The sequence below is a fragment of the Anomalospiza imberbis genome, chromosome W (assembly GCF_031753505.1).
Source record: "Anomalospiza imberbis isolate Cuckoo-Finch-1a 21T00152 chromosome W, ASM3175350v1, whole genome shotgun sequence".
NCBI lineage: Eukaryota > Metazoa > Chordata > Aves > Passeriformes > Viduidae > Anomalospiza > Anomalospiza imberbis.
This window is the reverse complement of record NC_089720.1, coordinates 6,585,334-6,610,931: the sequence shown is the minus strand read 5'-3', so window position 1 is coordinate 6,610,931 and position 25,598 is coordinate 6,585,334. Positions and strand designations below refer to the sequence as shown.

Genomic DNA, 25,598 nt, shown 5'->3' with positions numbered 1-25,598 from the left:
GGTTATGTCTCTTGCCATCCGTTTCTTGGAAGTTCCGTTTTCGCAGCCAGGTGGTCCACCCTTGAAACAAAGTTTCCAAAAAGGGTGAACAGTTTGGCTGAATTTCTGAAACATTGTTCTGCATCAGTAATTTAACTTTTTTAAGAGACCATGCCGTATTGAACAATATTTGTTGTTGGCCAGTTTTCTTTATTACATATGGTCCGATTTCAAAGATTTTCGGGGTGAGCATAACCGGTGGTTGGATGGTAGGTGTCACAACATTAACATCAAGTCCTCCCCAGTATTTAAATCAATACTTTAAACTTAAAAGAAAGCACTTCAGTATTTTTGGACCAAAACCAAATTACTTCTACAGTTTGTGTTAATGTGAAATTGTGCCAATAACCCTGTACACTTGGGTGCGTACAAACCTTTTTGTGCTTAAAGAGATCCTTTCACCTTTTTGGCATGCTACCACAATTATTTCAGACCATGGCCACTCAGCTGGTTTCTGGCCATGGGGTTGTGGTAGGATGCAGAAAAGTATCACCAGTTTTATCATGAATTAGGTGGTCTTCATGTCCCTCGGAGTTCTTCTGTAAAAGTAAACACAACAGAATCCTGCCACTATAAGGCAGAAAAGGTTAGAATGATAGAATTATCCAGCGTGTGTTTATCCAGTGCTCTTTTCCTAGAGCATCAGAAGCTGTCCATGCATGTTTATTCAGAGAGGGTTTTAGCACAAGTGGTACTAGCCCTATAGTAAGGGAGGTCCACCAGAACAGGTTGGCCAGGGTAATGTGCTGGATTATTAGGATCATCTGGTACACAGCATAGGAGTCAGTGTAGTTACAGATAAGAGAGGTATTCTGTACCTCACGTTGGAAAACACTCCAAACAGCTGTCAGCTCCCCAGCCTGAGCACTGCTTTCTCCCTCAGTAATAATTAGTTCACCAGAGGAAATGTGGGGGGCTGCTGCTCTGTATCTCCACAACTTCCCCTCTCGATTAGCAGAGGTGTCAGTGAACCAAGAACTTGCTGATTATTCAGGGGAGAAATTAGGAGCTACTTTGATTACAGAGGCAGGTTTGTCATGGCTGCTATCCAAGCTCTCAGTTTCTTGGATTGCTAAAGTTTTTACATCTCCTTCTGTCATTGAGAAAAAGTTACAGTAATGTTCAACCTGAGCATACCACTTTCTAACTGAGGCCCTCTGAGCCACCCCGTCAGGAGGGGGGGTTCCACTAGTGACTGTCTTAATAACCTTGAAGGGGCCCCTTAGCACAATAGGTTGTTGACGTGCTATTTTTTCCACTTCAATGAGAGCCAAACTAACCACAAACAGCCCCTTTTCCCAGGTAGTGTATCTTTTCTCAGCGTCTCTGAAACCACGGGAATAAAAACCAAGAGGGCTTGTCGGACCCTCAGGACACTGCTGCCATATGTGTACTGACAGCCCTGAGGAGGCAAATCCCCATTCCACCTGGAAAGGATCTGTAGGATGGATAGTGCCCAGTGCTTGATAAGCTGTTGCTTCAAAAATCAGTAATTGCAATGCTTTCTCCTGAGAAGGAGTCCAATCCCATTTTAACCCTTTCCTCAACAAGTCATAAAGGGGGGCAAATGGGTTGTTCAGGTTACTAGGAAATCTATCTGGTCTTCCTACGGGACATACAGCTGCTGTGGTTTTTTGAATTAAAATCACTGTAGGTTTGAGTGATTCTGGAGGCCCTTGAATTAAAGGGGTCATTATTTTGGGCTTCACAGGTAATTGCATCAGGGATTCAAAACCAGGAATTAATTTATTTTCATGAATCATTTGCAGGCAAGCGGCTTTGTGCACACTTTCTAAGAGTTGGTCAGGGGTACTAATTATAGCTATGGGGTCTCCCCTTTCCAAGGGGCTCATTCCCCCGGCCCAAAAAGCCGCACGCTGTGTCAGGGACCATGTGTCACGTTTATCTCCAGTTGTTAAAAAGACACCATGTCCCCAGTACCCACTGGCTTCTTGTTCTGTTAATTTAATTTGATCACCTCCAGTGAGTGAGACTCTAAACACATATTCAGTCTCTGATTCTTGAGGGAGACGTGAATATTCTTTCTTTAATTTGGCTAATTCAGTGGCAGTGTATGGTATTTCTTTGGTGGTAATGTGAGGATCAAAATCCTCTTCATTTATAAAATTGTATTCTGTTTTAATGAGAGGTCTCAAATTGGAACAAGATTCTCCACAATTTTGTATGTGTACCAATTCTTTCTGGGGGTATATGTGTTTAATGTGGTGTGCTTCTTTCTCTTCTACTTCTTTTGGTGATTCTACATGTTTTAAGTTTTTATCTCTCTCCTCTCTAAGACTTCTTTCATATTCTAATTCTTTCTGCAAAACTTCTACTAGGGTTTGTAGGGAGTCTATTACTGCTTTTTCTTCACTCACCTGTTTATCTTTCTCCTCTCTGAGACTCCTTTCATGTTCTAATTCTTTCTGCAAGACTTCTACTAAATTTTGCAGGGAGTCTATGACTGCTTTCTCTTCACTCACCCGTTTAAAACGGGTTTCAATGGCTGCCGATAGGCAAACACCCAAAACTGAGCAAAGTATTGTTTTATTTCTGTCTAACTTATATCTGGCATCATGTTGCAAAGAATATATTCTATCTACGATGTGTTCAAAGCTAAACCAATTATCCTGTGCCCATCCTTCTCCAGCTGGAGAGGGTCTAGCGCCATATTTCGCTAGCAAAGCAAAAAATGTATCTTTATCTTTTTCAGTCATTTTGTGAAGGGACCAAAACCACTTTCAGGGAGGTACTCTTAAGTTACACACAAGCACAGCTAAAACTGTGTTTCCCTTCGCTTCCCTGGAGTGGGTGAGGGGACCAAAACTGCTTGGGAGGTACTCCTTAGTTACAAATAGTTGTCTCCTCAACTGCACCAAACAGCTCAAAAACACACACAAAAAATAAAACAACACAGTCCCATCTTTTGTACAAATGAGATCTTCTTCTTAAAAATCCTGAAGACAGGGGATGCTTTTCACCTGGGTGTATGCAGTTTGCGGGAAATTCCACTCGCCCCCCTTGCTTTCTAGACAGCGCTCACTGGACGTGGCGTGCTAGGTGCGGCTGAAGCGAGGGTCCTTCCCCTGTTACAAATTACATACAACCCGCAACCCTTAATCTGTCTATCAAGATCCTGCCAACTACGCCAATTTAATGTCAGGGTCCGCAAATGCATGCAGGGTCCCTGATAGGTTCTTTTTGGAGATCTCAAAGCACAAAAGACACAGCAGGGGACACACCACTTTGCTTAAACAAAATGCACTTTTATTTAGTGCCAACAGCTGCGATAGTGGGAGAGAAATAAAGAGATAGAGTGAAAGATAGAGAAAGAGGGGAAGGGGATTATAGCTACCAGTCTGAAGAGGCGAGGCCCTCGGAGCTTGACGAGATGCTCATAGGCTGTCTTCTCCAGGTGGGGTCCGGACAAAGTCCTCAAAACTCTTTGAGTCTTTTATAGGGTTCCTCAAAATGGGTGGCATCTGGCCAAAGCGGCAGCTCTCCTGGCTACATGGTGGGTGTGGACTCGTTGTTTTGGGAACCAGTTGCAACCATTGCGTCGGTGCGGGACCAAGAGTACAGGACCGAGGGTACAGGACGAACTGATTAGGGCTCAGTCCACCATGACCAGTCCATTGTTCTCGCACTGAGTTCCCATGGCATCGCATACCAGTCCTTAAGGCTTGGCAGACTTTCCACCTCAGCCAGGCTAGAGCTACTTTCAGCGTCTAGGGTCTTAGTCCTTGGAGACAGCTGTGAGGCAAACATGAGGGATTTTCGGACAGACCCTGACAGGTGTCCCCAAGGATGACATACTTACTACGGTTGTTTCCCCAAGCACCAGGTTCCTTGGGGTTCACTGACACAAAATGCCACTTGGTGTTATGAAGATGGAGGGGCTCTGTCAGAGCCAACCTGAAAGGCACATTTTGAGAATCAGTGGTTAAAACAGGTCTTGGTTGTGAAGAAGCAATGTTAATGTTTGGTTCTCCCCCCTGCCCCCGCAGATGTTTTTGGCCCCACCCCATTTCTATCATCGCGCAGGGAGGGGCTGCGCTTAGATTTTGGTTTTTTTATTGCCCTCCTTCAGAGGCAACCTTTTGTTTTTGTTGGGCCTTCCTGAAGTTAAGAAACTGTTGCCTCAATGGGCAGTTGGGCATCCAATGCCCTGGATCCCTGCAATGATGACACCGCGGGTCTGCTGGGGGAGGTCTCTTAAATGTCCGTGGAGTGCGTGGTGGCTTGCTGTGGGATGGCAGGTCAGGGAAGTCGACAGCTGCCATCCCCCTCAGTTCCCTCTGTTTGTGGTGTTGATCCTCGGATGTAATTGTGACTTTCCTCGCGCATACTTCTAACATGGACTGCAGGGTCGGCGGTGGGTCGAGGGGCAGGCTCAGGATTGCAGCTTTACACTTTTCATTGGCATTTTGCCAAGCGATCTCCATAAGGATTCCCTGCCGCATTCCCGGGTTCTGTACTTGAAGGTCCGCCGCCCTGCTAAGTTGCTCAACAAACTTAAGAAAAGACTCAGAGGGAGACTGAATTATAAACAGATAATTATCAATGGGGACATCTGGTCGCATCCCGAAAAACGCCTTTTCCGCCACCTTCACGCTCTCCCGGAGACCCTCCTTAGGTATTTTTGCGAATTGTTTTTCCCCCTCATCCCATTCCCCCAGCCCGCAAAGGTGATTAATGGTCAACAACTCGTTCCCATCTATCAATATGTCCTGCGCCCATAGTGTTGTTAAAGCGGACCGTGCTTCCCTTTCCCATGCTGCTTCCCATACTAAAAACTCTGTTGAGGATAGCAAGCACGAGAAAAGTGCACGGAGATACGCAGGAGTTAAAACATTTCCCGATAGAGTGGCCTTCAACAGTCCCTTGAAATATTCACTCTCCCTACCAAAACTTTTTTTTGATCTGGTAATTAAGTGGGGACCATTGGGGCCGGGGTGCCCCCCCACTCTTCCCAGGGATATAGGTGACCGGAGCAGCAGCGAGAGCGGGGATAGAATCAGGGTTCTGGTTCACAGCTGGAAATTAGCTAAGAGAAAGTGACAAGGAAATAGAGGGCAAGACCAGGTTGGCTTCTGTATTCACCACCAAGAAGATCATATACACCTGCTGTGAGTTACAACCCCATAGGCATGGGACGTGGGAGTATAAGCCATACCAGATCTCTGTTATTGCTTTTTCTGTCACTCATTTTTTGTCTTTTCCCTTTTGGGATACCGACAAAGTCATGTCACAGTTGTTATCGAAAGCTGTATATGGAAAGACACCGAAGTTCCTTTTTTATTTCTCACACCCATATCAACAGTCACTGCTATAACCCAACCAAATTAGGCAATTGCATGCACAATGGGCAAAAGTACTGGATTGCGAAGAATTTAGGAACAAGTGGTAACAGGATGAGAAGGCAATGTCCAAAAGGGGAGAGATGGATTTGTTTCACATACGCTATTGGGAATAAAGCACAAGATTTGGTAAAAGAGCAATTGATAAACAAAAGGGCTAAGCCAGCACAACAATCTAATCCTGTGCCAATTTCACTTGACGATTTGTATACGAAACTTGAACACCAATTAGAAAAGGAAATAGATATCTCAAGAATGGGTAAAAATCAGTTTGTGGAATTGAGGGAAAGAATAAGTAGGAAACTTTACCAACTGTTTGGTCTGTGGAGGGGCTTTGATGTCAGAAGAATGGCCATGGAAAGGCAGCAGCTTAGGCCCAATTGAACTCTTTAAGTGGAACCAAACAAGTACAAGTAGAAAAAACTGACCAGAAGGGTGGGTTTTAAGTTCAATAGTGACAGGGGAAGAATGTCTCTGGTGCACTCGGAAAAAGTTTCTTCATGAAGTAGGAAAAACTCCCTGTAAAAGACATAAGGTTAGTAATGTAACTTCTATATGGTGGATCCCAGAGGAAACAACCCTGTACTGGACCCAGGGAAAAACAAAAAAAGGAAATTGTAAGTATAATAATAAAATTAGACTTTGTCAATGCAATGACACAGGCAAGACTCCTTACTTTACCATCCCAGAAATCTCAAATTTTTGGGAGAATATAGATCAACAGAAAAATGATTATTGGAAAGCTCCAGATGGCTTATTCTGGATATGTGGAAAAAGAGCATACCCAAAACTCCCCTCTTGGTGGAAAGGGAGCTGTACTCTGGGAATCATACAGCCAGGATTTTTTCTTTTACCAGGACCTGATGGAGATCAATTAGGGATACCAGTTTATGAGGACCTAAAGAGAAATAAAAGAGATTTGATTGGAGGATTCCAAAAATGGGGAGATGAGGAATGGCCCCTTGAACGCATAGTGGAAACGTATGGGCCAGCCACCTGGGCACAAGATGGGAGTTGGGGATATCGGACCCCAATTTATATGCTAAATCATATTATAAGACTCCAAGCTACTGGAGAGATAATAACAAACAGAACTGGTCGGGAAATCGAATTAATATCAAGGCAACAAACCCAAATAAGAGAGGCTGTGTATCAGAATAGGTTGGCTTTAGACTATTTATTCACTGAAGATGGAGGTGTTTGTGGAAAATTCAATCCATCAGATTGTTGTTTAAAAATAGATGACAATGGGGATGCTGTCCTTGATATAGTCAATGATATCAGAAAAATCGCCCATGTACCGGTTCAAAGGTGGGAATCAATTCTAAATACTAGCTGGTGGGATAACGTATTGGGAATAAAATGGTGGAAGAAGCTAGGATTCTTCCTTTTATGTGCTATAGCTGGTCTAATATTTCTTCCTTGTTTGATCCCCTGTTTCATTCAGTTCATCACCAGTGTAGTCCAAGGTATGCAAGTAGTGACTATACCCATGGACCAAAAGTTGACTACATCTAGAACAGCACAAAAGATCATGGTGTTAAAGAAACAAAATAATATAGAAGACCCCTTCAAAGAAGCAAGATTGATTTGTGGAAAAAATGAGTGAATAATGAAGGCTAGAAAGCAACGAATATTGCTCAAGCCAAATGATTTATAAAAAAGAAAGAGGGAGGATTGTGAAAAATACATATTATATGATTGGCTCTTCACAAATATTAAAATTAATACTATATGTGTTATGTTGGAAAGTTATGCTGTATTAATCTCTTTTAAGTAGTAGTGTGGTAAATACAGTTTTTAGGCTATAGCATAATATTAAAATAGAAACTGTGTGATGTAAGATACTTTTTGTAACTAGCTCAAGGAATGGATAAGATAATCAAGAAATTCTTCTCATAGAGATAACAGCAACAAGACACTAAGATCTCAAGAGAAGAATTATTACCTCCTTATCATGAAGACCCAGACTTCAAGGGACCAACACGATTGGTTTAAAAGAGGGGGGGGGGGGGGAGTTGAAATGAAGCAGAAACACCCTTAGTTTGAAAAGGAGTGTTTGAGTAATGTATGAGATATATGAATATGCAATAGGCTATTGCTTTTAAGGGTTGATCATTTGTTAGCAGGGTGTGCTTTGTGGCAGAGTGCAAGGCACCTGGACATCTGTAATTCTTTGCTTTTTATTGTCTCTTGGTATCCTAATTTTAATTACTATTTTCTTTACTATTAAACATCTAAAATTTTAGCACAAGTTAAATTTCGCAATTAGTGCTGTGACTCGGATATAACACGTCACTGCTGAAGCCTCAGATGATTCTGGTAAAGGCATGGCAATGAAGCAAGTTTCAAAAGGGTTACTGGGAGTAGTCATAGAAATGCACAAAGTAGATTCATTTAAAGCTGAAGCTAGCGTAAGTTGAACATTACCTTCTGGAAGGGCTGGCACCACGACCATTTCCCCTTTGTAGAGACTGAATCCTACAAAAAGGATCAGCCTGAGGAGGCCAATCTTGTTCCCAAAAATACCTATGTGAAGGCAAGCCATAATCCCGTGCACACACAAATTTTTAAAATAATACAATTGCCATACGAATAGGGCAAAGGATCACACCGTGGGCAATCCCAGCGCCGGCACTCTGATGCACAATACCACTTTCTCTGACACTGATAACACATACACAGAGTCCACACCTGGTGGGAATAATCTCTAAAAATAAAGCAAGGTTTAGGGTTATTTTCAAATGTAAGTCCAAGTCTCCTTTCACACCATTCCCACTGTCTTTTGAGACAAGGGGTTAGAAATTAACTTGGGGTAGAAATCAATTTCGGATTTAGATGAAGTGTGTTGTTTTGAATTGTTTAGGCTGTAGCTTGCTCGCATAGATGAAGTGTGTTGTTTTAACTTGTTTAGTCTGTTAACTTGCTGTGCTCACAAAAAGCCTGTGCTCGCAAAAAGCCTGTAGCTCGCAAAACTGTCCCAAACAAGGTGAAAGGAAGCTGAACTTCCAAGCTGGAGGGAGATAAGAGGGGCCCCTTGGACCTTGAAACAAGAAGCAAACCAAAACTGAGGCTGCCAAGATACTGAGAAGACCAAAGGACAACCAGAGAGCTCTCTGCACAAGGACTTTTAGGAACTAATTGTAATGCAAAGCAGGGCTAGTAAATTAATATGCATGGCCCTATTGTGAAACTTAATGCATATTCAACAGGTTAGGGGACAAAACGGGGTCTGGACTATAGGGGGGGTGTGCATGCTCTTTGATCTTGCATGTGCCTGGCACTGAATAAAGATACATACCTACTTCACAACTTTTACGAGTTGTGGAGTTTTCTATGCAAATTATTTTTCTGGCCAGCCAGGCAGGAGATCGTCTCTGTCCCCTGCAGAGGCAGAGCGGGGAGGCGGACCTCCTTGTTGCACCCTGGGGGACTTTGCCTGGAGGAGTTCCACATCCCGTCTCACCCCCCTTGTGGAGACAGACAACAGCCAGCTAGTATGCAAAGATAAACAGTATGTATCAAGCTTAAAAAGAGGCCTTGGCCAAAAGGGCTGCTGGTAAGCTGCTCAGAGACATCTGGCACACAGCTCGGTCCCTGTGTGAGTAAAGGTTTGGGGCTTGCAAGCAGCTGCCGGCCAAGCATAGCCGGTGGGAGGGGGAAGGGTCCACTTGCCGATAGAACGGCTGGTGAAGGAAATCACTGATCGATTGTGTGACCGCTAGCGGCTCTGGGGGTGAGTCGAGTAAATCTGGACCTTAGTGCTCCTATTATACTTATTGCTATTTTGTGCTTGTGTGTCATTGTTGAGGCGGTCACGACACAAAGCAGAGACATTAAGCAGTCTTCTGATGGCAATTCTTTATTACAGAAATGGCTGACCTTTTATACACTTTCTAATTGTTTATACTTCTTCTACCCTAACTATTGGCCACAATAATTCAACATAACACCATTGGTGAAAAGTAACAGTGACTTCAGCTAACTTTCTTGTCCAGCTGCAAAGTTCCCTCCTTATCTTTCTTCAGTTCCTCTCTTCTCTTGATCTCCTTGGTAACAGCCTTGAAGAGAGCTCCTTATCAGCTTCTTCTTGCTTCTCAGCTGCTATGGATTTTTGCAGGGCCCTTTGCAAAAATCCAAGCAGACAGGGGAAACACAAACAACAATCACAACCATCAACAAAAATTACCATTCCCATTCTTAACACAGTCATTCCCATCCTTCATCCATCTATAAGTGCTTTTAAATTTAAGTACTCTATCCTATCAAGTTATATGTCTAATAAACTATAACCACCCAAAGTGCTCAAAAGAAGATCCTGATAAGTGCAAACCAAACCCACGTCCTTTAATTACTATGAAAACACATGAAGACTGATGAGATACATGTCCTGATATATGGCCTTAGCCAGTGTCATCCACATGTTCTGCTTCAGCTGTGGACCCATCCATTCTATTCCATCCTGCACGCTCCAGATAAGGTTTAATACAGCGAGCAGGAACCCATCGAGGACCATTATCTGTCAAAACACAAGCATAACCTCTCCCCCGGGTTATTAGTTCCACTGGACCAGACCACATACCAGTAATTAAATCCTTAACCCATGTTATAAGTGAAAAATTATCCAGCCAAATTAAAAAAATAAAAATAATTTATTTTAGCAACAGAGATCTAACTTAGCCAGCCACACGGAAAAGGACAGTGCCGAGCCCGGGATCGGCGCTGGGTGCAAGACACAGAGATCAGCCTCAGCAGAGGTTTCACTCTATGCCCCCACACCACCATCCTGGTACAAGCGATTTTTATAGGGAAAATTTTCCTGAGGCCAGGATTTCGGCATTCAGTCCTTTGTTTCATTCAAAGTCCCATAAGTTGATGAGATTTCCTTCTCGGCAAGAAGGTAGAGAAATTCAAAGTCTGGTGTTGTGGAAACTCTTGATGAAATTTACGGGAACAGAGTATTCACATGTATCGGCCCGGGGGGGGTGGGGGGGGTGGGGGGGATGTTCCTGATGTCCATCTCGGGTCGTTCACGCGATGATCAGCGCCTGGGTGTCTCTATATCGCCTCAGATAAGGCCCATCTCCTGGCGAGCCACATCTCCTTGCTTGTAAATCAGGTTTCAACACACACTTAGTTTTGCCTGAGAAGGGAGGCTTTTAATGCCAAAGGGTACATCCTAACAATTATTTAACATGATATATATATATATATATCATGTAAAAAAAAAAGGCGCGAATTATACCTGTTACATATAACAACCCATACCTTAACATTTCTACGAAAATCTGGTTGATTAGAATTCAAAGAGAAAAAATGGTAAAAAATTGGAGATAACTGTGAGTCAGGTAGGGGACGCAAAAAATTTAACACATAAACAGCTTTATCTAATCTCACTTGAGTTGACTCCTGTTGCATTCCCCCTTTTTGTTTTTGAACCTGATGTTTAAGAAGACCATGAGCCCTTTCGAGGATCGCTTGGCCCGAGGGGACATGTGGAATGCCTGTTGAATGCTCAATGCCCCAAGCACGAAAGAATGCTTGCATTTTCTGCTGGAAATTGCTGGAAATGCTTGCATTTATGCTGGGCCCTTATCTGTTTTTATGTGACATGGAACACCTAGGATGGAAAAGGCATGATAAAAATGACGAATAGCATCACGAGTTTTTTCTCCTGTGAATGCTGAAGCAACCATTGCATGAAAAAATGTATCCACTGTAACATGAGCATACTTAAAGCAACCAAATTCTGGCATTTTTGTAACATCAGTTTGCCATTCCTCTCAAGTATATAGACCCCTAGGGTTGGTACCATAATATTGAGAAACATGAGTCATGTGACTGTCAGGGCAAGAAGACAGACCAGATAAGGCAGATTGCAACTCATGATTATTTTGAAAGCACCATTCAAAATACCACTGTTGTACAGGTATCACAATGGTCACAGGGTCGTATCCCAAAATCTTATGACAACGCCTGCGACCTTTGATGATAGTATCTGCAAAAAGCTTGTAAAGTCCTGGAGTTGTTTTCCAAGACCTGAAAGATAAAAATATCCATTCCAAAATATGCAGTTGTTCTTCCCAATTATCACTCCATTGACACAGTATTCCACATGGTATTTCATGGTCCTTCAAAATAAACAATTGGACACCAATAGAGGTATCTATTCTGTTAACAAATTTGTGTGCTAAGGCTAATTCAATTTCTTCTAAAGTCCTCTTTGCTGCCAGAGTCAATTGCCTCTCATCAGTAGAGGAAGTGATCCCCCATAGCAAATTGAACAATGGTTGCATCTGATAATTAGTTATGCCTAAATATGATTGAATCCAACCTATTGCACCAACCAGTTTCTGTACATCAGTAACAGTTTTAACATCAATGTCTAATTTTACAGGTTCAGGCATAACTTGAGTGTTAGTCACCAATATACCTAGATATTTCCAAGGCATGTGTTCCTGCACTTTCTCTGGTTGTAAAGCTCCCATTGTTGCCATTACAGCATTTATCTGCCGTAAATAATGTAAAAGTCTCAATTTTCCCGATTTCTTTTTTATTACAAAAACAGGGGTATTCCAGGGACTGAAAGATTCTTCAGTATGTTCCACTTGTAATTTTTCCGTGACTAATTCTTGCAGGGCAGTAAGCTTTTTGGTAGTAAGGGACCACTGATCAACCCAGACAGGTCTATCCACCAACCATGTCAAGGCTACAACTGGATGTTCACTGCCCTGCATCACAGTGGCCCCTATTAAAAATCCATTGTAATTTTGACAACCCTTTGAGATAGTCAGTCTCATCCCCAGAAACTTGAGGAGCCTCAGCAACATAGGGTCTGATGTTAGCTTGTTGGCCATCGGGATGTTTCACATTAATTACAATGGCTGACAAGCCACCTGTTGTAGCACCACCCAACCCCATGAGTCCAAAACTTGCATGAGTGAGAGGCCACGACCGAGGCCAACAAAGTCACGAAAGTATTGTAACATCTGCTCCAGCGTCAATCAAACCTTTTACCGATATGGTTCCTGGATGATATCCACTGGCTGTGAGGATGCATGTCTTTTCTGGACGGTTTTCTGTTACTTTCTCAGTCCAGAACACTTGAGGTACTCCTGTTGATCCAAAACTTCCTGTGCCACGACTTCGGTCCACTGTATTGGGAACAGAACTCACAAAAGGTACGAGTTGATCAATGCAAGTTCCTTTCTGAATGGTGACAGGGGGGTCATCAATTGATACCATAGCATGAATCTGTCCTAAATAATCAGCATCAATAAGTCCTAAATGCACATGAATACCTTTAAGTGTAGTACTTGATCTTCCAATCAAAAATGCACTTAATTCCCGTCCTATTGGGCCACAGGCATCAAGGAGCACTTTGCATATTTGTTTGGTCAAAATTGTTACTGTGTCGGAGGTGGGTATATCAATCCCTGCGGACCCACTTGTTGCCCCTGTGTATTGTTCGCAAATGGGTAGCTTTGCTATACCGGGAAGGCCCGTAATTGTTGTTGTGGTTGTCGGGGTATTTGTGTCCCCACGTGCCCCTTCGCGCTCTTCTTCCTGTTTCCCTGCAACAGCTGACCATTTGCATGATATTTACTCCTGCATTGTTTAGCATAGTGCCCAATTTTTGCACGATTGCACGTAACATTGCTGCTTGCATTTGACTTAGATGCTATTTTCTGGGTATTGCACTGTGCCCTTACGTGCCCTTGCTGTCCACAATCATAACATTTTGATGGAGGCCTTAGAACTGCAGCAAGAGCTGCCATTTTATGCTCTACTGAACCAACCTTTGAGCAAGCAGTAACCATTTCAGGCAATGTGGGTTCCCCAGGTAAGGTATCAATAATCTTTCTACAGTCTGGGTTGGCATTTTCTTTTGCCAATTGTATACACAATCTATGTCGCAAAGGTTCATCATCTACCTGTTTTTCAATAGCTGCAGCAAGCTTTTCCACAAATTGCAAAAATGGTTCTCTCATTCCTTGTTGTATAGTAACGTATCTCTGTTTTGGAGCTGCCATTTCCATTGTTTTAATTAAAGCACTCATGCCGATTTGCTGAGCTTGTGTCAAAACTGCAGGATTCCACCTTGCCTGTAAATCTGGGTTGGCAAAAGGCCCAGTGCCCAATAAGGGCACACTACACATGGTGTAGTGTATACAGGCACCATAGGGAGCTGCTGTGCAGGTGTGAGATAAAGAGGTTTAGGAGTCTGATAAGGAGATACTTTGGCAGTCAGACCGGAAGCTTTGGCAGCTTTCCCAGAAGCCTTGGCAGCTTGCCCAGAAGCTTTGGCAGCTTTTCCAGAGCCTTGGCAGCTTTCCCAGAAGCTTCAGCATACAGCCCAGAAGCTCTGGCAGCCTTCCTGGAAGCTTTGGCAGCTGGCCTAGAAGCTGAGATGGATTCAACAAGTTCCCCATCAGAGGCCCCATCTAGATCATCCTCCCCACCAGTCTGTGTTATCAAGCCCGATTCTTCGTCCACGCCACTCTCTGCTTGTTCTCGCTTTGTTTTCCATTCCTTTAATGCCTCAAAAAGCAATTCCCAAGTAACAGCTAAATCGACAACAGTTTTATCTCCCGCTCAGATGACTTCCCACAATCCGTCCCTGACTTTTTTCCATGCTTTAACACTAAATGCCGTGTCAGGATCAGTGACAAAATCTTTTGATTTAGCCCACAGCAGCATACTACGAAGGGCATAATCTTGAATACTAATTCTCTTATTCCTTAACAAAACTTTCCATGTAGCCAAAACAGTCTCTTCCTCTTTAGATAAGTTATTTCCCATTATTACTAGTTGGTGGCTCACCTGCTTCCAGGTGTCTTGATAGGAGAAATTCAGGTCCGGACCTCCCTGTGGCTTCCACACGCCACTCTCAGCTGCACCAACACTGCCTCCCCCACTACTCCGCAGTGGGTCACGGTTGCCAATTGCGAGGACCTCGTTGTGGGTCCAGACCGAGTATGTTGTTAAGGCTGTTGTTCCACTCGGTGATCACCAGATGTTGTTGTTGAGGCAGTCACAACACAAAGCAGAGACATTAAGCAGTCTTCTGATGGCAATTCTTTATTACAGAAATGGCTGACCTTTTATACACTTTCTAATTGTTTATACTTCTTCTACCCTAACTATTGGCCACAATAATTCAACATAACACCATTGGTGAAAAGTAACAGTGACTTCAGCTAACTTTCTTGTCCAGCTGCAAAGTTCCCTCCTTATCTTTCTTCAGTTCCTCTCTTCTCTTGATCTCCTTGGTAACAGCCTTGAAGAGAGCTCCTTATCAGCTTCTTCTTGCTTCTCAGCTTCTTCTCGCTCCTTTAGCTAACAGGCCCGCAGTTAGCCCCTTCCACACTTGTGGAGTCCGGACACTGTAGTAAAGTTAATGGGTTTTTGTGATTGTGTGAGTGAGTGAGTGGCTTTGTGGATTCAGTTATGCAGTTATATGACAAAGGGAGTGAGTGAGTGTGTGTACCCACAGTGTGTGGGGAGGAGGATCTACCCGCGACTGAGGCAGCCGAGTGAGGCCCAAAATAACAAGTAGGGTGCGCCAGCTGGGAAGCTGTGGGGGCAGATAGTGTGAAACTATTGTGAAACTCTATGCATATGTACAAGTAAGGGGAATAAAAAGATTTGGGAGTGCTCAGGGGCACACATGCTCTTTGAGGGGAACAATCCCAACATGCTCCCATGTGAAAAATGCATATTTTATGATTGGCTTTTCGCAAATATTAAATTGAATACTATATGTATTATGTTATATTGATTAGAAGTGCTGAATTAACATTTTAATAGTATGGTAAATGTAGTTTTGTAGTTAAAATAGAACCTATGTATGTGGGTTTTTTTTTTTACTAGCTCAAGCAAGAGATGAGATAATGAAGAAACTCTCCACACAGAGATGACAATGATGGGGGCCCATAAAGAATTACTGCCTCCTTATCGGAAAAGACAAACATTCTTCCACCTTCTCTCCGTCTTTATGGAACCACCATGATTAAGGGGAAGAAGTTGACAAAAACCAGAAAAGTTCTTAATTTGCAAGGAATTTATGCATCATGTATGAGATGTATGAATATGCAACAGGCTATTGCTTTTAAAGATTATTCCTTTGTTCACAAGGCATGCTTATTGGGCTTAAGTGCCCGAGAGCATCCGGACGTCCGTAATTCTTTGCTTTTTATTGTCTTGTAATTGTCCTAACTCTAAATTTTCATTACTCTAATTGTATTACTATTTTTATAACTATTTTATTATTATTAAATTTTTAAAATTTTAAAAACCAAGTGATTGGCGTTTATAACAAATTCTGTTTCATTTTGGGATCAAATTGGACAGTTACTAACCTTAAAAGTCGAAAATGGTGATCACTGAGCTTCTCTATTTATTCCAATATTTTTACAAGCTCGAAAGCACCTTTTAGAAGCGGAAAAAAGCACACAGCCACAGATAAACTTCCCAACTAATCATTTTCCTAATTCCTTTGTTCCCCCACGCTATCCTGGTTTTGAAATTGCACCATCTCCCCTGTACCCTTCTCTCACACCTGTTTCCTCTCAAGAATACAGTTCTAACTGCTCCAAAGGTGGAAAGCTCTCCTCCTAGGGCCCTGCCAAAGTGGCAGGGCCCCTGAGACATGCAGAGCACATGTTGGAGAGGAAAGGAGAGTTTCTTCTTCCCGCAGTCCTTTCTCCCCCCCAGTCCCTTCCCCCACTTCATACCCCTTGCCCAATCCCTTTGTGCCCCCGGCAGCCCAGCCCCACCCTTCCTCTCGGTCCCTTTCTCCGAGCTGCCACGGGAACGGGGGAGGGGGAGGCCCCTTTGCAGCCTCTAAGCCGGATGGCGGTGGGGGGGCCAAGCCCAGCCCACAGCCCCGGCGGGGGGGGCGATTTCCTCGCGGCAAGGGCACCAGAGCTGCCTCTTGCCAGACCCCAAGGGCTGGGGGAAGTCATACCCCCTGCCTCCCTGGGCACTGGAAGAGCAGCAGAACTTTTAGCAACTCAGAAAAATATTGATGACAGCATACCATCTGTAGCACCTGTCGTTTATCTTGGTAAGAGAAACGGCACCAGGGCTTACCAGCCATTATCCTATCAAGATAAAAAGGAAAACAGCAAAATTCAGAGAGAATTCGGGAGATCGAGCAAGATTTTCAAAGGAATGATGAGGGCAACCTTTCATTCAAATGAGATGGTACCCAGTGATATCAAAGATTTGTTTAGATGTTTGCTAACTCCCTCAGAATATGATCTGTGGGAAGGTAGGTGGAAAAGAGCTTTAACAGCAGTATTACAGGAGATTCAACAAACTCCTGATGAAGCAAAAGACAATGATGGTAACCCTATTACACCGGATCACCTGTGTGGTGAAGGGACTGGCACTGCCCAGAAAAACAAACTCGAGTGTTATCTAAGCCAGTTTTAGAAAAAATCTGTAATGTTGCAGAAAAAACGTTTTATCAGCTACCAACAATTGAAGTTAAGGGCAGTTATATTAACATTAAACAGTTTCCTTCAGAGAATTTCTTGCAGTTTGTGGACTGTCTGAGAACACAAGTGGAGGGACAAGTACAAGATCCAGTGGTGCAGGCAGAATTGATTAAAGAAATGGCTCAGAGGAATGCTAATGAGACCTGTCGTAGAATTACCCTCAGACTTCCCCTCAACCCATCACCTAGTCTCTGACAGATGATAGAAGCCTGTACCAGGAAAGCAGAACTGTTCAATGCTCCTGACAGAAATACAGGATCACCATACCCACAGCCTGCGGCAGCTGCGGCACCAGATCCAAGGAGGCAACCAATGTCATCAGACCAGCTGCAGCACATCATCTGCCTCCTTTGCAAGAAACCAGGACATTTCATCAGAACCTGCCCCCTAAACCAGAAACAGAAAAAATTCAACAAGCAAAAAAGCTGAATTTACAGCATGTGCCCGCTGTTAATACAACCATGCACAAAGATACAAATATAGCGGGACCTACACAGGCAAGCACCTCTCTCAACAAAAAAGGGGGAGGACAGGACCCATGGTGCGGGGGGCAGAAAAATAAAAGTGTCAAATGTTCAACTAACAAGGTTTGGCAGCCACTAGGCCAATTTCGGCTGGTGACTACCAAAGGTTTTCATTTCAGATCTACTGATTGGGAAGTCATTATAGCGGACCTGTCAAACACCTCACAGGGCTGGACGGTTTACCATAAGGGATTGGACAGTGAGTAATTTGTTATTGGGGACACAGTAAACACACCCTTAGAGGTTGAGGTAGCTCCCATGACCACTAAGGGAAAGATAACAGGCCTTATGCTGTTGGCACGCTACATGCACCCACCATTTTACCTGGAGAAGGGGAAAATTCTTGCCCAGGCCATTCCTGTTCCAGCAGAAATCACAGCAGAAAGAAAATCATGGGAAGTCTACTGGGCAGAGGTGGTGGGAGAGAATAAGCCCTCAATAGCATGAAATCTAGCCTGTGGGTCAGAGCACCTCCCATGTGGAGGGGGTTCTAGACATGGGCGCGGACATCATGGTAATACCTAAGACCATGTGGCCATCACAGTGGGAATTGCAACCTGTGGCAGGCAAACTTCAGGGCATAGGAGGAACTACATTGGCAAAGATTTCAAAGAGCATTGTGCAAATTGAGGGACCCGATGGAAAACTGGCAAGTGTCCCTCCATTCGTTGCAGACTACAAGGCCCTCCTGTGGGGGAGAGACACCATGTCCCAGTGGGGAGTCCAATTGGTCATTCCTAAGACACCCCAGGATTTTTGGAAATAGCCACTGTGGGGCACCCTACCCACAAGCTAAAGTGGTTGGATAACACCCCAAAGTGGGTAGCACAGTGGCCTTTGAGTAAAGAGAAGCTCAAGGTGCTTGAGGAGCTCATGGAGGAACAATTGGCTCAAGGACACATAAAAGAGACAGATAGCCCTTGGAATTTCCCAGTCTTTGTAATAAAGAAACCGGGAAAGGACAAGTGGAGGTTGCTCCATGAACTCCGAGAAATAAACAAAATTGTAGAGGACATGGGACCACTCCAACCAGGGATGCCTAGTCCAACAATGCTCCCTCAAGATTGGCAATTGGCCGTCCTAGATATCAAGGACTGTTTCTTCCAAATTCCATTGCACCCTGAAGATGCCCCGCAGTCTGCATTCTCGGTTCCCACCATCAATCGGGAAGCCCCAATGAAGCGCTATCACTGGAGGGCTGCGGGGGAAAGTATTAACAGAGGGGCTTTACCAGACTTCAACTAGTAATGTAGTTTCTCTAGATTGGGAACAACCCACTGTGGAGAATTTAGAAATTCACAAAGGGGTAGATGGAATAGCCTGCATTTGTGGGCAATTCTTAAAAGCCTTGGGCACCTCGAGAGGCTAGCACCCTGCGTAGGTACTGTTGCAGTGCAGAATTTCTGAGAGGCGTTGGTATTGCTGTTCCAGTGGGCGGCAGGACATATGCTCTGAGTGTGGACAGAAGTTTTCTAATTGAGCCAATTTTGAACCTCAGATTTTAAAGCTTGTGTGTAGAAAATCACATCTGGTACCCGTAACCTGGGGTTGCATGTGGGAAAAAGATTGGGAAAAGACTGTTAGGCTTTGTAAAGAGAGGTTTTGGTGGAAGCGAGATAGGAGAAGGAGAAGGAGATAATGGGAACTAACCAGAGCAAAAAAGTTCCCTGAGCTAGCCCTTTGGGGTGTATCTTAACCCACTGGAAATAAGTCGCCACTAGGGGTAGATCGGAGAACAAGAAATATTTAATTCAATACTGCATGCCGTGGTGGCCATTATACAAGCTAGAAGATGGAGCAAAGTGGCCACCTACCAGAACTTTGGATTCTAACACCTTGTTGCAGTTAATGCTGCTTATAAGATGAGAAGGGAGGTAGGATGAAGTCTCTTATGCCGATATGTTTTTCGCCTTACAAAATCATCCAGAGGTAACTATTTTCTGGTAAGGGACTGCTCCTGGTCCTTTTACGCATCGTTGAACACACAGGATTTGTCGACCTATGGGGGTTTGGGTTGCTTTTCCTTCTAAAAGGAGCATCACTCTATTTGGAGGAAAAACATTGGAGAATATGTTTGATGTTGGAAGTCCCATCATCTGAATACTTTCATCTGAATGAGTGGGAAACAGAAATGTCATGGGATGGTGCTGGCGCAGTGCCAGTGCACCCATGAAAATATATTTTTCTCAAGTGGCTACTGTGAGATGTGACCAGAGACAGAGCAGAGCAGGCTCAAGCTTAGAAATAAAGAAAAAGACTTTATTAAACTACACTATAATAAAAGAAACACACAAAATTCAAAATGAAAACCTTTCAAAACATTCCTCCTCCTCCCACCCAATTTCCACCAAAGCACAGTGAGACAAAACCTTGGACTCTCGATTAAGTTGCCACCTCTCAGATAATCAATTCTCAGTTCATCAAGGGAGAGAGGAGTCTCTCTTATACTATAGACTCCCCCAGGAAACACAATTGCAACTTCCTGTGTCTCTATGTCACACATAGCACCGCCCAGAGGAAATCTGCCATGGTGATATCCTCCTTCCATGTACAGTGCTCTCACCACTGTCCATGGACCAAAACTGCTTAAGGGATCTTTTTAAGGATGCTTTGCCAAGTACCAAAAACAACAATTTCTCATTTTGGGAAAACAGTCCCCCTCATTTTCTCCTCCCCTGGGGCCGAGGGTCTTGAGAACAGAGATCTTCCCTGAAGACAGAGGACACCACCACACCCTCCTCATCTTTCTCTGTTCACTCCACTCCTGCACATGGTGTCACTGCAGCAGGTCACTCTCACTCCTGCACTGGCAATCACTGCAGCAGGTCACTCTCTTGGCTCAAGCCATTGCTTCCCCCTAAATGCAGTCTCTGTGTTACAGGAAAATTGGTTCAGTCTATGGCTACACAAGAAAAAGTCCAGCCAAAAGCCACTCCATCATCTCCTCCTGTGGCAAGCACATTTCTCTCTCTCTCAGGATTTTTATAAAGGTGCATAGAGAGAAATGAAAGAGAAAACAATTTCTATTTCTGCTCCTTGTTTTTCTCTTATGGAATGTGTTTGGAGAATTGTTTATCTGGAGTGACCGCTTGGTTGGATCATGGTGGATTGTCTGGGCCTGATGGCCAATCGGATCCACCTGTGTGTGGACTCTGGAGAACAGGGTCACGAGTTGTTAGTTAGTTAGATATGATAGTTAGAGAAAGTAGCATGTAGCTTTTAGTATCCTCTTTTATATAGCATATTAATGTATTATAGCATAAGTATAATAAAGAAATCATTCAGCCTTCTGAACTGGAGTTAGACACCATCATTCTACCCACTGGGTTCACCGACATCTACATCCTCCCACCTAGGATTCTTTCCCATCTTCTTCTGACATCTCAGGCCCCAGGCTGTCTCTCTTTTAGATCAAGGAGGATTAATGTTTCGCGAAGCTTTCTTTGTCCAGGAAGGGGTTAAAGTTTCGGCCTCTGCTGACCCCAGGACTCTGAAATCTCATAGCAGGCTGCCCAGGACTCCCACGGCTGGGCACCTTCCCCCCCCCCCCCCCCCCCCCCTTCTCCTCTGCACACATACTGCTGGCACATGATATCAAATTTCCAGGTGGCATAGTCTCTCTCTTTCTCTCTCTCTCCCTCGGGGGGGGGAACAAAAGACATCTCAATGTTTCTCCACCCTTCTGTCCTGCAGGGGCTGACCCATTTCCATTCCCTTCACCCCCTTCTCTGTCCGCAGCCTAGGCCGCATCAGAGGCGTGTCCATGTCTTCAGTGGCTACACCAGGTGTCAATATTTAAATCTGACCACTGATTGGTTTGACCACAACTTCCCGAGAAAACTCACCTCACTGTCAACCTATGACAGGAACAAATCCAGCAGTCACTGCTATTTGTTATCAGTGTTACAGCTTGCATTAAAGGTGTGAATTTCTTTTCCAAGGGTCAAGTAGTATTTGTTCTATGTGTGTGATGTTAGAGTAGTCCTTAGGTAGAAGGATACTGCTCTCTTTTCCTTCTTGCTCACTTACCCCTCTGGCATTTGAAGCCATACTTACAATCATTAGGTAGAAGGTCCTGCTAGGATGGTTGACTAATCTATGAACAAACAACCATGCTGCCATACTGGAAACATTGCTCTGAAAATACAAAAACATAAACCATTTAATGTTTTTCATTTAAAAGTTTCTGGTTTTATTGCAGCTTTTTCTGCAGCGGATTTACTGTTTCCTATACTGTCCAATAAGGTTCCTCTGTGTCCGGAATCTCCTAAATTATGCAAGTAAAGTCAGCAACACCTGTCTGCAGCACAGAGACAGAGACAGTCAGGGTTAGGCCACCATTTGTCAGTGCTTGAGAGTCCATTTTTCTTCCTCCCCCCTATTGGAACAGGGACCCAAGACAGCAGCACTGACACCGGCGGCTTGGAGGATGTAGTGCTGACACTGGTTGGATCCGGGTGTTGGAGTGTGCCAGCCACCTTTGCCAATGAAGCTGCCACTGCTGGAGGGATAAGAGGGAGAAGGGCTGACACTGTCTTTCTCTCTCCATACGTGATTTTCTGTGAAGGGCACCGTTTTGGGCAAGGGGTATTCTCTGCCATTTTGAGTTTCTCTTTGCTCCCTGGGAGTCCGTAAGATTTCAGCAAGTTTGTATCTAGTGATCATTACTGTTATTTTTCTTGCCTGTTGCTATTTTTTTTTTTTAGTAAAATGTTATTTTTTCACTTCTATCTATTCATTATCATCTCTCCTTATTGGTAGAAAGGGATTGGTTAAAACTAAAGGGAAGGAAACTACTTTTGGACTGTCCGCCTCTTAAATTGTCTTAAACCAAGACACACATGCTGATGAGGCCCCACTATAAAATAAATTACCAGAAAGTGAGAAGCAATATGCCTTGTTTACTGATGGGTCCTGCCATCTTGTGGGAAAGCATCAGAGATGGAAAGCAGCTGTATGGAGTCCCCTACAAGAAGTTGCAGAAACTGTTGAAGGAGAAGGTGATTTGAGTGAGTTTGCAGAGGTGAAAGACATCCAGTTGGCCTTAGACATTGCTGAATGAGAGAAATGGCTGATACTTTATCTCTATACTGACTCATGGATGGTGGTAAATGCCCCATAAGGGTGGTTGCAGCGATGGAAGCAGAATAACTAGCATTGCAGGGATAAACCCATCTGGGCTCCTGCATTGTGGCAAGATATTGATGCTTAGGCAGACAACCTGGTTGTGAAGGTACGTCATGTAAATGCTCATGTACTCAAGAGTCAGGCCACTGAAAACATTGGAACAACCAGCAGGTGGATCAGATTGCTGGGATTGAAGTTGCTCAGGTTGATTTGGATTGGCAATGCAAGAGTGAATTATGTTATGAACAAAGTTTCCAGGTGTTCCCCAGAGAGGCGGGCAGGGCCTTCCTAGTTCCCATGGCAACACTGGAATGACTGCTGGCTACCGACATTGAAATGTTAATTAGCTAATTGCTCTGTTTGTTTTCTCTAAACTACCCAAAGGTAACTTGCCTTCCCCCCCCACCACACTGACATTCTGGGAGTAAAATGCAAATAAGAAAACCCCCTGAGATCATGGGAGTATTTTTTGGGGATAAAGACACCCCTAAATAAAGAACTAAACACAGTAGAGGGGGATAGACAAATGCCCTAGCTGAGGAAGAGGGAAACACAACCTGTGATCAACTTTTGTCTGTCACCATAACCTGAAAGCGACTAGACTGGGGTGGGCTGGGGCAAGTGGAGCCAGAAGAGACAGAGAGCCCTGGTGCTGCCACCAGGGAAGAGGCAGGAACAGCTGCTGTTCTGGACTCCAGTGACAGACCCTGCACGCCTCCTTCCTGTAGGCCACGTGGAAGAGCTACGACAACGGACAACAGGGGTGAGCTCCGCTCCACTCGGGACCCCTGCCCAGCTGATCTTTTTAATAAAAGAGCTGAACATTAATAAAGGCATAAGCCCTGTTCATTTCAAATTATTTCTGGCTCAGTGGGCCCATGACACCTTGGAACATCAAGGAAGAGATGCGACATATAGTCCAGCCCAAAATGCATGGGGCCTCTTGGCCAGTCACAATAGGGTGTTTTTTCACTCATTTCCAATCAGGCTCACATCTGCTTCCACCAAAATAAAATCCTGTGATCTCCCTGTCACTCCAGCGATAGAGACGCCAACGAATCCACACAGTCCAAAAAACACTTCCTGGGCATATGTCTTCGAGGCTCCTTCAAGGAGATCGGACATGTCATCATCGTCATAGTTTGGAATGGGAGGAAATTCAGGGAAGTTATGCAAAGCTTTTTTGTGTAACTGACAGTCTGTTGAATCACTGAGAAGCTGGACACACCTTTGTGAAACACACGTTAAAGACCAAAACACCAGGGCACTCTCTCTTTCCTTTCCCGTCGGCGAGGAGGTGGAGGGCCCCTGCCCCGGCCCCCTGTCTCGGCCAGGCCGGGCCCGGCGGTCTTGCCACAGGCCGTCCCTTCCCCCCTCCTCGCTGCCCCCACCCCAATCGGCTCCGGTCTGACCGGGCCGGGCCCCAGCAACTGCCGGGCAGGAAGGCAGGAAGGCTGTAGACCCCTGGCCATATCTTGCCATCAGGCCCCCTCCCCCAGTGCGGTTTAGACCAGACACCCCTGCAGCCCGTGCAAAAAAGTTAAGTCCCAGATGGGAGGGAGGAGGAGATGCCTTGTTTTGGAGCTGAAATCCTCTAGTAAGCTATGGAGAAAGGTTTCCTTTTCCTTATAACACCTGAAACTATGGGGAGATGAAAGTGTTCAAATTGATACCGAGTAAAGGCCTCCATGCTAAGATAAGCAGATGTTGAAATAGCTGTGATCCCATGAGAAGTTTGAACAGAGAAAGAGAGAAGAGTAGTCCTGTGCTTCCTGGAGAAGAAGGAGATTTCTGTTCCCAGGGATGAAGATGATTTTAGAAATAGATAATGAGAACTTTTGCCTTTGAACAGCTCATCTTTAAAACAATACCCCATAAGTCGACATGGCCCATCGACAAGTTGTGGGAAGGCTTGTGGAAATGGGAAGGATTTCACGATGGCAGGGTTCCCCGGGTGGCTACTATTTGTGATGAAATTGAGAGCCATGGGAGAACTGTTTTCTTTCCTGTTGTGGAGAAGTCTCCATAACCTTAACAAGAGGGGCTTCTCTCCCTCAGTGAACTGAAGAAATACTATTTTAGAGGTGGTAAACTGATTGGAAATCTTAGGTTTGGTTTCTTTACATTGTCAGTGGGAAAGAAAAGGTTGTGGGGGGAGGAGAAGTGTTCTGAAGGGTTTGTTTTGATTCTTACTACTTTTTTTTCTTTTAGTTACTGCTAATAAAATTTTCTTTATACCCTTTTAAAGTTCTGAGCCTGCTTTGCCTTTCTCCTAATCCTATCTCACAGCAGGAAGTGAGTGTATTGGTGATTGGCCAGCACCGAATCCGCCACATTCTTTGGTGCATTAGCCGGAAAAATCTCAAAATTGGGGAAATCTTAAATTGGCGAACCAAAACCACTACAGGGTGTGAGCAGTGAAAAAAGAAACTTGGGTTTTTCCTAAGTAAAGCAATTGGGAGCACTTATGACATGGATTTGCTTGAATTCCAAAACGGAAAAGATAAAAAAAGGAGTAACAGACAAAAAAGGAATAACAAAGGTGATGGGTTTCTCCTTGAGCCAGGTCTTATGAACTCTCAGAGAACCTATCACACCCGAGATAGTTCAGCTACCTCAAATGGCATAAAATTAGCAGGATGGCTTCTGAGGCAGTGTTGGAAACAGAAAAGTTTAATAAAACGCAAAATAACAAAGCTCCTACAGAGAAAAACCGAGTCAGGGGCAAGAGGTTCTTGCTCCTGCTAAAACACCCCACAAAAGCAGTAATTTCCTTTGTTCTCTTCTTTTTCTAGTGAATGACCTAGGTAGGACCTTTTGGCCTCTGTCCAATTGGGTAGCCCCAGGTTTGAGGTGAAGTCCCAAAGGTCCTATGAGGTGTCTTTTTACCAAATTGAGAAGAGAAACTTCTGGGCTTTTTGCCTTTTTAAGGAGACAAAGGATAATTTGGTCACTCTGTCAACAGGGGGCACATTCCTACACAGAGGTCTGGTATGGCTTCTACCCCCACCTCCCATGCCGATGGGGTTGTTACCCATAGCAGG

General features: G+C 44.2%; 2 long non-coding RNA genes across 2 annotated transcripts in view; one reads left to right on the top strand and one right to left on the bottom strand.

Moving 5' to 3' along the window:
* LOC137464283 (uncharacterized) overlaps positions 1-25,598 on the top strand; it is a 335,322-nt gene that overhangs the window by 154,440 nt on the left and 155,284 nt on the right. The gene's annotated exons all lie outside the window — the stretch shown is intronic.
* LOC137464297 (uncharacterized) lies at positions 19,666-20,833 on the bottom strand. The gene is made up of 2 exons (XR_010994162.1): positions 20,770-20,833; positions 19,666-20,368 (listed from the first exon to the last, which is right to left on the bottom strand). It is a non-coding gene; the product is annotated as an uncharacterized lncRNA (long non-coding RNA).